This window comes from Cyprinus carpio, chromosome A13 (genome assembly GCF_018340385.1).
Source record: "Cyprinus carpio isolate SPL01 chromosome A13, ASM1834038v1, whole genome shotgun sequence".
Taxonomy (NCBI): Eukaryota; Metazoa; Chordata; class Actinopteri; order Cypriniformes; family Cyprinidae; genus Cyprinus; species Cyprinus carpio.
This window is the reverse complement of record NC_056584.1, coordinates 10,385,293-10,400,311: the sequence shown is the minus strand read 5'-3', so window position 1 is coordinate 10,400,311 and position 15,019 is coordinate 10,385,293.

The window sequence follows — 15,019 nt, the reverse complement described above, 5'->3', positions numbered from 1 at the left end:
TTGGGTTCACTAGCAGGGGGTCCGTGGCAGAGGGACCACAAATATATGTGTGCTTGCTTGTGTTTATGTGTTTGCATGGGGAAATGAGTGTCATTTGGAGTGACAACTCTTGTCGATGTCTCCATCACCTTCCTGAAGGGCGTTTCCCTGCTGTCAGAGCTTTCAATGACAGGTCACTGTGTGCCATGTACTTCAGTCCAGCCTCACAAATGACCCTCTTCCCTTCTCTCGGCTTTCCCTCAGCCCCCTCTTATGTCTATCTTTCCACTCTGTGTTGCATATGTTTTTAGCCTTCAGTGTTAAATGTGGAAGAGTGTGCTATGCCCCTCCTCATGGGCTGGACCCCCATATCCAGACGCATCATCAAACGCTTGACTGCGAGCTAAATAAAATCTACCCACACACACACACACACACACACTTGTATAAAGAGGCCTATTGTCCACAGGCTGCTTTTGTGAAAGTGGAATTATCGCAGGGGATCCTCTAAACCATCTTAGAGCGACTGACAGCTTCATAGAGAGGGAGAGAGGGGGTGGAGGGGAGGGATGGATGGAATTGGAGATCTGAAGCGGAGACTCCTGGGGGGGTTTAAGAGCTGCTGGCTGTAGTGAGATGGGACGACACGGGGCTACTTCCTGCTCGTCGTTAGGGTCCGGCATCTGCGTCCAGTTCCAAAGCTCCTGCTTCCCGCTGATGCCTCAGCACTTCCCTCGCAATCATCGGGTTAATTAGGAGCACTCTCAGAAAGAGTCACAAACCGTCTGTCTCACCCTTATTGTATCGACTTGTCAACTGAATATGACATTATTTAACATCTTTTCTTTTTGATATTCTGCTCTCGTTTCCATGACAAAGATTCCAGTGTAGAGTAGGGATGTGAATCTATGGAAATGGTTTCTGTACTGCAAATGAAATGTTCAGGAATACTAAAAATATGGCAATGTGGTGGAAATAATTTATTAGTTTTCTCAACTGTCAAAGTACATATACTACTACATTCTGTAAAGTCATAGAATGATTTGTGAAGGATCATGTAATAGTTGCTGAAATATAACTTTGCCATCACAGGATTAAATTACGTTATTTATTTATTTATTTATTCTCAGTGAGATTATTGCATTCTTACCCAACCCCCACTTACCCTGGGGCAAACTGTTTCTTGTTTTCAGCATAAATGTACCTATAAATCTAACCAAATTGTCAAAACCAAAGCATAACTTTAACCAAATTATATAAAACAAACATAAAAGTTTTATTAAAACGTGATTTAAAAAAAAAAAAAAAGGCAACATGCATTGAGGTTTTTGATTTCCTTCAATACACATTAATTTCAGTTGGAAACACAGGATTTTTTTTTTTGTATATTTAATGAAAGTGTAACCACCTCCAGAATAGCACAACAATTATTTGATGGATATTTTTAGTGTGCTCATATACAGTAGAGCAGTTCTTACCATGTTAATGAGAGATGAGTTTTGAGTCAAGTGTGACGCGGGTGGGCTGATGAATTTATTTGTGTTGTGGTCCAGTGTGTGAAGGGACTCAGGAGGGTCTTCATTCCCTGCGTTGTTGAGGGGGTCCCGTGAAATGCCAGGAAATACCACTCCACACTGTCATTGATACATCAAGACACAGCTCTGCGACCCACTCACACGAATGCCACGTTAGATGCAATTAGTACCAACAGTCACAAACTGAATCATGTTGATCCATGGGTTATGGGAACGAGTGTGTGTTTGTGTGTGTGTATGTATGTGTATTTAGAGCAGTGACAGCTGATACCGGTCAGCTGTCTCTTTAGTTTTATCATTAGGGTAACAGCTGAGTACAGAGAGCTCTCTCTCTCTCTCTCTCTCTCTCTCTCTCTCTCTCTCTCACTCCTTTCCATCCTGTTTATCTTTCTTCTCTGTGGTTCTCATGGGAAATGCTTGGAGCAGTGCCCCATTTCCATCTACCTCCTACCATATTCAGATATGTCTTATATGAAATGTAAACAAAGGCCAAACCGTTCAACCTTTTCATCATGTTCTACGGTTTCAGACTCATCTTATATCCACCGTTCCCTTTCCATATACTTCACATACTGTGCCCTGTGAGTTTGTAATGGTGACTCTCATATCCAGTTGTTCTGGGGCTTGTCTAATTGTTGGCATGACAGTGTCAGGGAAATGGAAAGGGGATGCCCTGGTCATATGTGCGCATCGCTGGATGGTTAAGATAGACTGGCTGGATATGATCTCACTTTTACTATCTCTCACAGATGGGCAATAGGACAGTCACAAAGCTAGGAGATTTCAAAACCTAGAGAGCTTTTAAGACATAGTGCTTTCAACTAACCAATTATATTGATCACAGTCCTTTGTGACATTTAATAAATATCAAAAAATAAAGGTTTGACAATTTTTATGAAAATGATTGACCATAATCGTCAAAGCCCCAAAACATAAAATTCATTTGCAAAAACAAATAATTACTGGTTATAATTTTTATTATTTCTTAGACAATTATTTGATACACCAAGAAAGTGTTGCATATATCCTTGCAAAGATGACAATCCCATAATGCACTGCGATGAGCATCATGGAAAAATGATACAAAAAAATGAGCTTTCACTCTTATAAATTTTGTGTTCCATAAAAAAAAGGTGGGTGAAATGTTGACAAACATATATTTTATATGTATTTTCATGTGTATTAGAAAATGAGCTTTCACTCTTATAAATTTTGTGTTCCCTAAAAATCTTTCAGTGAACCCTTCTCAAGAACAATTTTTTAGTGTGAACAATATTTTAATAATCTGAAGAACCTTTTTCCATTATAAAGAACCTTGTGTGCAATGGAAATATACCATGGATTTTAAAGGTTCATTATGGAACCATAGATGGCTATGAAAGATGCCTACCATAGATGTGTAGCTGCCTGTTTAGGGATTCTGCATTGAGGCCGCTATAGTGTGAAAGAGCCTTTCATTAAGAAGAGTGACTAGGGATGGGCAGGGGTGTAATGGAGGCCTGAAACAGCCCTCTGAACCTCCGCCGATAAACTCACAGGAAGTGTAAATATTTGTCTCCACAACAGTTTTGACAGAGCCGTTCTATTTACCAGCCTCAGTACTTCATTCAGCACTCTCTGTTTGTTCAGATCTGCATGTGCGCATGTGAGTGTTAGTATTACACGTTTTAGTGTGTCTGTACAAGCCTTTTTTTGGAGGAAGTCCTTCTGAAAGTTTTATGTCAGATTAGGAGATTGCTCTGCATGTGTGATCTGAACAACAGCTGCCCAGAACTTCTGCCGTCCTCCTATAGGTTTAATGTGCTCAGATTGTGTTACATAATCGACACCCTTCACTGGCAAAATCTCATTTTCTTTTCTCTTGTTTGTATTTTCTCACATTTCCTCATCTCATCTGTCCTTCATAAAGTCTTCTGTTTTTTTTCTCTGTATCTGTTTTTATTCTTAGCACTATATTATTGCACTGTGAAGCACATAGGATCCGAATTTGTTTATTAAATGTACACTAAATAAGATACGCTACTGATCAAAAGTTTTATAATAATTAATAATATTTTATGTTTTTTAAAAACAGTCACTTATGCTCACCAATGCAGCATTTCTTTCATCAAAAATAATAAACACTGCACACAAAATACTGGCTAATTTATTTAAATCTGTTTTCAGTAGATCTATAAGTTCTGCTAAGAATATTTTCTTAACAATGATTTTCTTTATTGAATATAGTTATTTATTAATAAAAATCATTTATCTTAGCTTGTCCTCCATTTAGGAGGGGAAAATTAGTGCCACCTGCCTACAGGATTAATAGCTTTGTTGTGTTTGTAAGTCGCTTGAGATAAAAAGTGTCTCCCAAATGAAGAAATGTAGATTAAATTTACCCACAAAGATAATGCATTCTAGGATTGTTTTCTCCATGAAGGATACATACCATTTTACCAGTGAATTTGCCTATGATGCCTTAAAACGGTGTCTCAATAGGCATCTCACCAGGTTTGGAGCAGTGCTTGTGTGTTTAGAGAGTGTTGTTTTGTATAGCAGCACTCTGTGTTTAGCTTGTGTTGCTGTCTATGGAAGTATTCTGGGTTGGCTGGTATAATGAGGAGTCCTGCGGATAGATCATTGGGTCAGCCAGCACCACAGAGACCCACACAACACATCAGTCCCTCACACAAACCCAGAGCGACTAACAGGAAATGGCAAAAACATGGGCCTGAGATGTTTTTATATAAGAGAGGGCACAGATGCTTTTTTAAAAGAACGTCATGATTCTGAACGAATGCTTTGTTTGTCTTATATAGACATGTGTGTGTGTATGTGTGTGTGTGTGTGTTTGTGGGTTGTCAGTCTCTGTTCTCTCTGATTCTCTTTGATTTCTCCGTGGTCTTCTGATCTTTTTACATCCTTTCTCTTCTCTGAGCAGGTTATTGTTTCAGGGCAAGAGCTGTAAAAGGGTTTAATGCTCATAATGAAACCCCCCTCACACACACTGAACCGAGGGCCTGAGGTGAGCACTAGATGAAAGTGTGCGTCTATAGCAGGCACTCATCCCTCGAGGATTCTTTGTTGTCTTTTTCTTCTTCCATAGAGTCTTCATCACATTCACCTGAAAACCCAACGCACAAAACCTCACACATACCTCGTATTATGAAATGATCACCCCATCTTACGACTGGTTAATTCCGCCCAAGGTCATTGAACTCATTTCACTGATGATAGCGCAGATCCTTTTAAGTCTTATGCACACATACACACAGTAATTGCACCCCCCTATTAGGCCTGTATTTTTAGTGCAGACATTCCCAGAGGTCTGTTAGGCAGAGGATGGTATGGGCTGAGTGGGCAGATGCAATAACACTCCTCTCACCTGTCTTCACCGCTGAGACTCATCATGATTTCACACTAACAATCCTGCCGTGTGACACGTACATGCTGCGTGCAGATACTCGAGCAGTGCTTCTGAAATCACGATCCTCCGTAAGGAAATTTTATGGTGCGTAGTGATCTTAGTATTTGAGTATAGAGGGATTTGTTTGTACTTGCATATTTATCAGGCCTAAATTTGCACCACACACGAGTGTTGGAGGTAACATAATCTATTACTGTTATCAAATAATTAATGTTTCTCTTTTCCAGTAGCCTCTGTCATTACTTAACCAGTTAAAGTTCTAGGGCCACCACATATCATAAAGTTTCAATTGACAGATATTTTGTTCTGGTGTTTATATAGAGATATGTAAATATATCCATGCTGCTATACTGTATATTTTCATATCAGACTTCTGAAGAAATTAATGCATGCATCCATAGGCGTAGCTAGCAACTGAAAGATTTTAATTAATAATATTTTCAACTCAAAAGTATGCCTATTAAATGGTTATTTTGTAAATAATAAATCAAATCAAAACTACTTATGCCTCCCAATCTCATTTGTGTAAGAAGTTGTGGCATGACGAATCTGCATTTTGGTGGATAATAGCCTACAGCAGGGGTGTCAAACTCAATTCCTAGAGGGAGCCCTGCAGAGTTTTGTTCAACACTGCTCCAACACACATACCACTTAGTTTTCAAAAAAGCCCGAAGAACTTGATTTGTGTTGAATCTAAACTCTGCAGGGCTCCGGTCCTCCAGGAACTGAGTTTGACACCCCCGGCCTACAGTATATACTGCTTGCTTACCTCTTGAATGGAATGAATGGATATTCACCATTTTTACAACATACAACAAATGGAGAGATATCTGGACCTAACCAAAATAAAATTCAGATGAAGATTCATTTGCTGATGCTGTGCATTATGAGTCCTGACCTGGACAGTTTAACAAAGGTGATACGTAGCGGCTCGGTTATCGGCAGTTATGACAGGAACAGGACTATTTACATCCAAATATTATTTGATTTACACAAAACAAAGACCTACACATAGATTTTACAATATAAGCTGCTTAATCTGCAATTTTCAGTAATATTTACTAAATAGGCTATGCAGATATTACCTTTGCTGTACATTCTGAATGCTGAACACTAAGGCAAGTCAAATAAGAACTATTGAATTATTAAATATTTAATATGAAATATTTAATAAATATTTAACATGAAACCAAAATAGATAGCACACCTAAGGGTGAAATGATAAATTATCTACAAAACAAAGTTTGAATGCAGTCTGTGTTAAATCACTCGGACTGAATTTATTGAACATGCTCTATCTATCTATTTGAAATGTGTCTTTTATTTATATAATAAAGACATCACTAACAGGTAAAGTAAAATATAATGATTATATAGTCTAATATTTTGTGAAATGCTCTTCTCTATTCTCTAACACTGTTTATGGTTTTTAAATGACTTAGTTTGTAGGAGAGCTCTGACGGGATCCTTCTCCTTTTGCAAGATGTATGCTCAATGACAACAACTGCCTTACTTATATTGATATATTGTCATATATCTTACAGTACTTTTGAAATATGATGTGCATGGTGAGCTGGGACGGGGATGCTATGACTGTGTCAAAATGTCTGTTCGAAAATCTGATCAGCAAAAGGTAGAAGGCACTTCTCTCTTTTCCTTTCTTTTGTTTCTGAGTGCATTGACTGCAGATCATTGCAGATCTGTGTTAACTGTTTTGTCCACTGTGTCCACTCTGATCAAGTTGTTGATCAAGAATTCATGTTTTGTTGTTGTATACAAGTTTACCCACGCTCTCCATCTTTTTACATCACAGGTCGCCATCAAATTTATTTGGAAAAGTGGAAGTGAAGACGAGTATAACCTTGTAAGTTTTAAAAACAATGAATGTGTATTTAGTATATTTGACGACCAAAAAGAAAAGATGTGTCCATAACAGTGTAGTTAATGTCTAAATACAAATGATACTGAAATAACAGCCCCGTAAGAGTGGATGTGGTCATTTTGTCAATTTTATGGTTCTGGCTTCCGGTGTCTTTCTCTTCCAGCTATTTTTAGCTGTAAATTTTTTTATCTGTATTGCAAATTGGTGTGTCTTACCATATTATTTAATGTATTATCTTAATTATGAACACACTGGTTTGTAGTGGAAACAGTTTTACTGTTTACTGCATGTTCTTATTCTTCTTATTATGAGTGGCTACTGAAAAGGAAGTCTTGCCCATTCACAGAAAATGGCTTACTCCCACGTTGAAATATAAGGTAGATAGATATCCAGCTGACTTACAGTTGAACACTTTTTCTCTAGCCCGGCTCTCCCTACAAGCTCCGATTTGAAGTGTTCCTGATGAGTCTGATGAAGGAACCTACTAGCCCTCATATTATACAGCTGTTCAAGTGGTTTTAAGACCCAGAAACAATTAGTCTGGTTATGGAGTATCCCGAGCACTGTGAAACACTGCAGTGGTTCTTTGAACTCAACAGTGAACACTTAGAATAGAATGTTGTGCGGACACTAATGGTTCAGATCGTCCAGTCTGTAAAGGAGTGTATAGACCATGGGCTTTACCATGGAGACATATACATTCAAAAAACATTCTGGTCAATACAGCATCCTTGAAGATAAAGCTTGACTTTGGATATGGATGACAAATCGGTGGTAAGTTTCATTTTGGTCTTTGATTATTTTATTAGTGTTTTTGCACATATTATTGATTAACTCCTAAGTAGAGAAAGACTAGAAAACAAGGGCAGAGATAAGAAGTAGCAAACCTCTAAGGTGTGGATTTTGGATCTTCTCCAGTGAACATAGTTCACTACTGAACTGTTTGCTCAACACTAAACATTTTATTCTAACAGAACCAGAAAGGTACCCAGATCCTGAAACCAGGATACCCTTACAAGAGGCCCTAAGAAAAACGATTGACTCTCTTGGTTGTATTCTGGGCTGGATGATACGTTCAGCACACATTCGTGCACCCGAAGGTGAGAGAATGGCACTAACAACACAATGACAGTAATATTGTTTAAGCACATCTGTATAATCTCAGAAAATTTACATTGAATGGAGTCCACTAAACATTATTTAGAATAATAATTTCACTGTAGTTAGTTTATACTATCTTGATATTGTTAAAAGCTAGTTTCATACATGTCAACTATGTGGCCATGACTAACCAGCTTTATCCATAAAATTCTTACAGAATGACAGGAACTTATTAATTGGTGCAGAAACATTAATCAAGCCAGCCTTGTCTTGAGGATATGTTAATGCACCAATGGTTATGAGAGCAGTCGGCCTCAGGAACGGCAGGAAATACAGCACAGGAGAAGTCACAGGGACTGTGGACCAGATTCAAACAATGGTTTAGATACAGGACCTAGTGAGCCAGGCAAGAAGAGCACATAGAATGCTGAGGCAGACAAGACAAACACCACAGTATGATACCAGCTTAGAATCTAGCTGAGAAGAGGACATCTGGAGCAGGAACGTGCACAGATAGACCCAGGAGGTGCTCTTTGCAAAACATCAGTGCCCCTTTTTGAAGAACTTTTTTTTTTTTTTTTCATTTTATATTTTAGTTTTTATTTAAATTTGGCCAGTGGCATCAGTTCTCTTAAATGCAATTGTCAGGCACACACTTAAGTTCTGATTCTTTGAGTCTGCATGAGCCCCTGATAATCACTCTCTTTGACATAACCATGTTGTTGTTGTTTTTTGTTAGGAGACGCACATCAGTTCTTCTGTGGCTTTATAGGTAATATTTTTGTTTACACAATTTTGCAAAATTATACAATATTGTGTCTAATATATACCACAGTATTAACTTACTGAATTGCATTGAATAAATATCACATTTGCTACTGGTCAGTGTTCAAAAAATGCTGGGAAATCACTTCACATAACCCTACACAAGTGATTAATTATAGGCTAAAAAAAAAAAAAAAACACAGAAGAAAGAGAGAAAAAAAATCAACCACTGACTTTCAAAGCTGCTACATAGTACTTTGAGGAACTTGATAGAAGTGTAGTGGAAGGAAAAGTATGATATTTGTCTTTCAAATGTAGTGAAGTTAAAGCCATACATTTCCAAAAAAACAAAAAACAAATATTATTAAAGTACAGATACTCAAAAAGTGTACTTAACGTAGGGGCGGAGCTAGGGTTGACCACCCAAGACCCAATTCACAAATGCTGCTTTTTTCTTGACAAGAACTGCTTTTATTTAGATGCAGAACGTCGACCACATCTAACGGGAGGCTTTTCAGATGTGCACTCCTCAGGGCCAGGCATCAAACGAGTGTGGAAAATGTACAGGACAGGTGAACAACAGTAAACTGCGGTCAGATGAGATGTTGTCAGGCCATATATCAGTAAAAAACAATTTCCCTGTTATACTGTACTCGTAGCATGTGCATTTCAATTGCAAACACAAATGTGGCAGTGGGCGGCTGGGCGCTGTATATAATTTCATTTTAAAGCGCAAAAGAAACTATGAGCATGCCTTGTCGTAGTTGTCGTCAATTAAGTCAAGTTACCAAAAAGGCGATTAAAGCTGCCTCAAATCTGTGCATGCATGTAAGTAGGCTATTTGTTATATAAGAGTCAGATTTAAGAACACGTCTCTGAAATGCAGTGGTTTTCAAAATTGTCAGGAAGCATCTATACACTGTCTACCTCATCTAACACACTCGATTCAATTCATCAGCTTATTAGTAGAGACTTTAAAACTTTAATGTCAAAAAAGGCGGAGTTATAATACAACGTTTCAGAGCCGTGTCATGTTCAGCAGCAGCAGCTCTTAAAGTAATAGCAGCCAAAAAAAAAATTTTTGTATATTTGTCCTTTAAAGAAAATGTGAAAGAGAACTCAATTCAGTGTACTGAATACAGTTATTTTGTTTCTTGCACTTGAATGCTTTAAAATCGCTTGAATGGTCAAACTGACAAGGCTTAAAAATATATGCAAATGGTAAACTTTCATGACGACGCAGCAGTAGCTTGATCAGACCAGTGACAAACAGATACATCAACTGTCCCAATCGTCAGCTATTGTCAATAGCACATCATCTGCTCTGTACAAAGGAGACATATGACTACCTGAAAACACTGTAGATTTGCATATTGTCTGAGGAGACATAGATGCTTCTGCACTATTTTAATGACATTGCTTTTTTCTCTTGTTTTTTTTTTTTTTTTATAATTTCTATTGCAGAGAGCAAAAGGTGGTGACAAGGATGAATTTTAAAATTAGACTGTTCCACGGACACCAGGTGATACTCTGAGGTGACATGGCAAGCTTGGCATTGCTTCAAAGGTATCTGGTATCTCATCTCTGGCCACACAAAATGTGAGGTTTTGGAAGTCTTAGGTATGTTTTCGGAATGGTCTTGATAGATGTTTTTATAAATTACACAAAACAAACGAAAAACGTAGATTGTATGTTAAAAGACAGGCCACTCATGTGTCCAGCAAGATCAGACTCCATCTCAGTCATCTCCCATTCAAAGTCAACATCCCAGCATGATCCTGAAAATGTAGGTTTGTTTTTATTAATGTTGTATGCTTTCAATAAGCTCCAAACAGGAACCTGATGGTCTTTATCACATCAGGATCATAAACAATATATTGTATATTGCATCTCTGTATATTGCGTCTTTTATAGTTCATAATGGAACAAACCTGTCCTGACAGTAATGTGTGTTTTGTTTTGTTTTTTGGCGGTCTTGAAGACATTCTGTGTAGTAGTTAAATATTTGTAGGCTACAACACTTTTGCAAATGAAAATTTTCTTACCGCAATGACTGATAATTTTAAGTAAAGCTTCCTAAGGCTTGTATGTGTGCTCTGCATGCCCAAGCCATCATAGAGAATGAGTTTGGGGACTGACTAAATATTAACATTACTATAAATCCCCTTGCCATTTGAGGTGTATCATAAGGGTTCCATAATAAAATGTTGGGAATACGTATGTAAATGTACGTATTGCCATGTCTTTAATTTGCTTTTCTTTTTTTAATCACTGAAGTTGTTCACTTCAGTATAATACTATAGAAGAATAATGGTACGTTAAATAAGAGTAGAAAATAAAAATATATCTTCGACTATTTGTGTTTCTTTCTAGTATAATTTGTCTACTTTGATTATGTTATCAGATATAAATTAGATTGCAGTTTTCTATTTTTTAATTAATGTTACTGTACAAGGGCAAATATTAGTGTAAAAGATGAATAAAAGGTTAACTGGAGGCTTTCAGTTCAGTCCCAAAAACAACCATCCAAGCACCTGCCAAGCAAGTCTGGTTGCCTGGCAACAGCTTTCTTTCTCTCCCTCTTATTATCCCTCTGATGATGCTCTACACACTTTCCACGGCAAACCTGGTGATAATGCTTAGCGCAGACTTTTAGCTTCCATGTGTGTGTGTTTGTGTAATGTATGTGTGGCGCACCACACGTGTGTTTGTGTTGTTCAGACCTGATGGGGTGGATGAGTTATCGTAGACATGCTGTGTTAGTGAGGTGGTTGTGGTTCAGATTCAGTCAGTGTGGCAAAACTAACAGCCATCACAGATCAGGCCTGAAATTATTCAAAGGTAATTTCAGAGCCAGTGCAGTGGAGGATGAGTTGCGCTGCTTTATATAAAGCACAGCAGCTCTGCTTTACTGTAGCAAACCAGAGTACTAGAACTGTGACACACAGCTAAACAATATATCTTGATAGTTGATAGTGCTGGTACCTAAATATGTCACATGTCACACCAAAATATACTTTGTTTTCTTTTTTGCATGTTTCTCTTCGTTGTGTTGATTATGTCATTTGGTTCAGGTGTGTCTCTTTAATGATCCATGTTTTGTTTGTGTATTTAAGTTCTTATCTTTCAGTCTGAGTTTGTCTGGTCTTGGATCTATAATGTCTTCATGCTACCCTGTATGTTTGGATAACCCTTGTTGAAATACCTTTGTTGGATTGAAGACTCTTGATATTATTACCTTTTTCATCTTTGTGCGGTCTTTATCTCAGAGTAGCCATGACAGTATGTCTTTTTTTTTATTTTATTTTTTTTATTTTTTTTACGTCTTATCAATGAATTCAATCAGAACATAAAACACTATAAGGCTGTTACCAATCAACTGAAGATCAGTATCAACAAAGTCCATCGCTGAATTGCAAATGTGCAACTGCATCTGAAGTGTTATGTGTATTTGCAGCTCAGAGGTGGCATGAATGCATTTACACAGCAATTGCATAAGTAATGCTATGAGACTGTTTTAAAAATTACATTTTGAATATAAATAAAATGATTTTTGTAGTTTAAATATGAATTTTTAATTCAATTTAAATATGCAAGCCAGTCTTAATGGTCAGTCAATGAATCGTTCATTCAATATGGCTGATTTATTTAATAAATTACCATCTTAATGAATAGGCCTTTGAATCATTCACTCAAATGTAATCAACTTTTTTTTTTAACTTCTATTAGAGAAACAAACATTTCAACAATCACTATAACCAAGTAGACTAAAAAGACAAAGTAAAAAATCTACTTAAAAACAATAAAAGCATGTTTTTGAATAAGTTAACATAAGGGTTATTATTAATTTCTAATGAACTAATATAATATTACAAAAGTATATTTAGCATATATGTTTTAATAATGTAATAATTCAACAAACAGCTATATTTACCTACATTAATTTCTACTAAAGCATTTCAATACACAGAACTATATTTTGAATGCTTGATTTTAATGGTTTTTTTTTTTTTTTTAAATAAAATAAATATTTTGTCATCAGGAAAATTATTGCAAATATATTCAATATATCATCTAGTCCATACACATATTCTCTTTTATTCATCTTCAGATGACTTTAAGTAGAGAGTGCCTTGGAAAAGTGATTTGAAAACATCCTGAAATGAGATTTCATATGAGATAGATTAGGTTTGATATTGTAAATCTTTCTCATATTCTCTTCATTATTACCTCCTCATTGAGTGCACACATACAAGCCCAAAAAGTTGTTTTGAAGACGCAGAGGACAGCAGCTCTCGCCATCATTGTGTGATACTGGCCGTTCTGCAGCTTCAGTCGCATACACAAGCTCACACACACACCTGCTTGGATCTAATTTGATAGTTTGGAGCGAGGGAATGGGCTTATACTGTAGGAGTTTTTTCTGCCTCCTATTTTGGTGTAGCCTGACCTTGTCTTCTCAGTTGGGTATGAACACTTGGCTTGAGCTGCAGAAACAGACAGGAAGGCTCAGTAGTGCAAATGACATGCATTCACAATGAGCATATTGGATGTCCAGATTTCGTTGTCTGCAGGTGGTGTGTGTGTTCCAGATGTGCCGATTGATCACGGTTGGACCCGCTTGGCAGAAGGGAAATGGGTAAAGAGAGAGTGAGGCAAGTGCATTGTGTGGTGCCGTAGATTTTTAAGGACAGCTGGCAACGACAGCGCAAGAAGAAAATGCCAGCGCAAAACTTTACTGTTTCCTCTCTTACTCATTCTCTCTTTTCCTTCTCTTCTCTCTCTCCCTCGTTCTGTTGTTCAGGAAGTATGGACTGAATGAAATCCATTGACTGGCACTGGTCTGGTCTTCACTGCCTCGGCAACAGTTGTCAGGGTGAGGGGCCCAAGGACAGCCCCGCTGAGAACCAAAGTGTATTAAACACAATCCAGAGCAAATCATGTGTAAACGGAAAACGACTCCAAAATAAACCCAGACCAGAGCTGTGGTGTGGTGGGGACCAATGGGTGTGCATTCAAACGGGCCTGGCCAGCTGCACAAGTTTTCTTGTTGTCATGTTTGTTTATGAAGCTAAAAATGAAGGGTATCAAGGAAATGTCTAGTCACGCATCAGGAAGTGCTTAAGAATGCACGCAATCATTAGATTTTAGTGACAGTGAGGGTGTTGTGACTGTATTGGATGTTTTTTTTTTTTTTTAAATAGGGTTGATGGAGTGCAATTTGTATAACATATCAGGCAGAATCTGAAAAATAATGATTGTCAAACACACAAAAGTCCAGATGGATTATAATTTTTGCCTTGTTTCCCTCAAATTCAGATTATAATTTTTTTTGCATCTGATTTTGGACAAAGTTACTTTTGGATAAAGTTATGTTTGGACAAAAAACAAAAAAACAAACAAAAAAATGCTATGGTGGTTTTATATATATATATATATATATGTATATATGTATATATATATATATGCAATTGTATATATATATATATATATATACAATTATTAAATTAATAACATTTTTTTTAGTTCAGACAAGAATGTCAAGGGAATATTTTTCACGTACAAAGACTATTTTATACTTTGTGAGTGGAAGTATAATTATTTAAAAAAAAAATGTAATATCTCATTTAACTAAAAATCTTTTTCTAGAGCAGTTTTACAGTTAATTTTAACATCACTAAAAATAAACTTCTAAAAAAAATGAACATTTTTGAAAGAAGAGAGCATAAGATACTGATTTCTAAAAAATTTAATTTTTTTAAAATGCTTCTAAAACATTTTGAAAGAAACAGAGCATAAGATAAAATTGAGTTTCTAAAACATTAAACCCCCCCCCCCCCCCCCCAAACAAACAACACAAATAACAACAACAAAATCCTCCTATGTCCTGATGATTGTATTGCTTACCAGGACGATTATAGCTAAATAATAATAGTGATGCTGACCTTAACAACATCTCTTTCATCTGATTAATTCCATCTTTAGAGTTCATCCTGTTTGCACATCAGCATGCTTTCTCTTTTGCATGAGTGTGCTTAAAAAATTTCCCACATACTTCTATCTTTCTTATACTGAACTAACCATATTACTTCTATTGTTTTTATACTGAGCTAATGATATTTTCTATCCCATAACCCCAAACTAACCCTTACACAAACCTTTTTGGACTTTTAGATTTGTAAGAAATGTAGCTTGTTTGTTAAGCCGGATTCAGGTTTTACTATCATTCACTATCCTTCAGTATCCACTTACACAACTCTACATAAACAGACCTCTTTTCTCATAGATGCACACAACTCTCTCTGTTAACTCACTCTTATTTGGGAGTGTTTACTTCCACAGGATGGA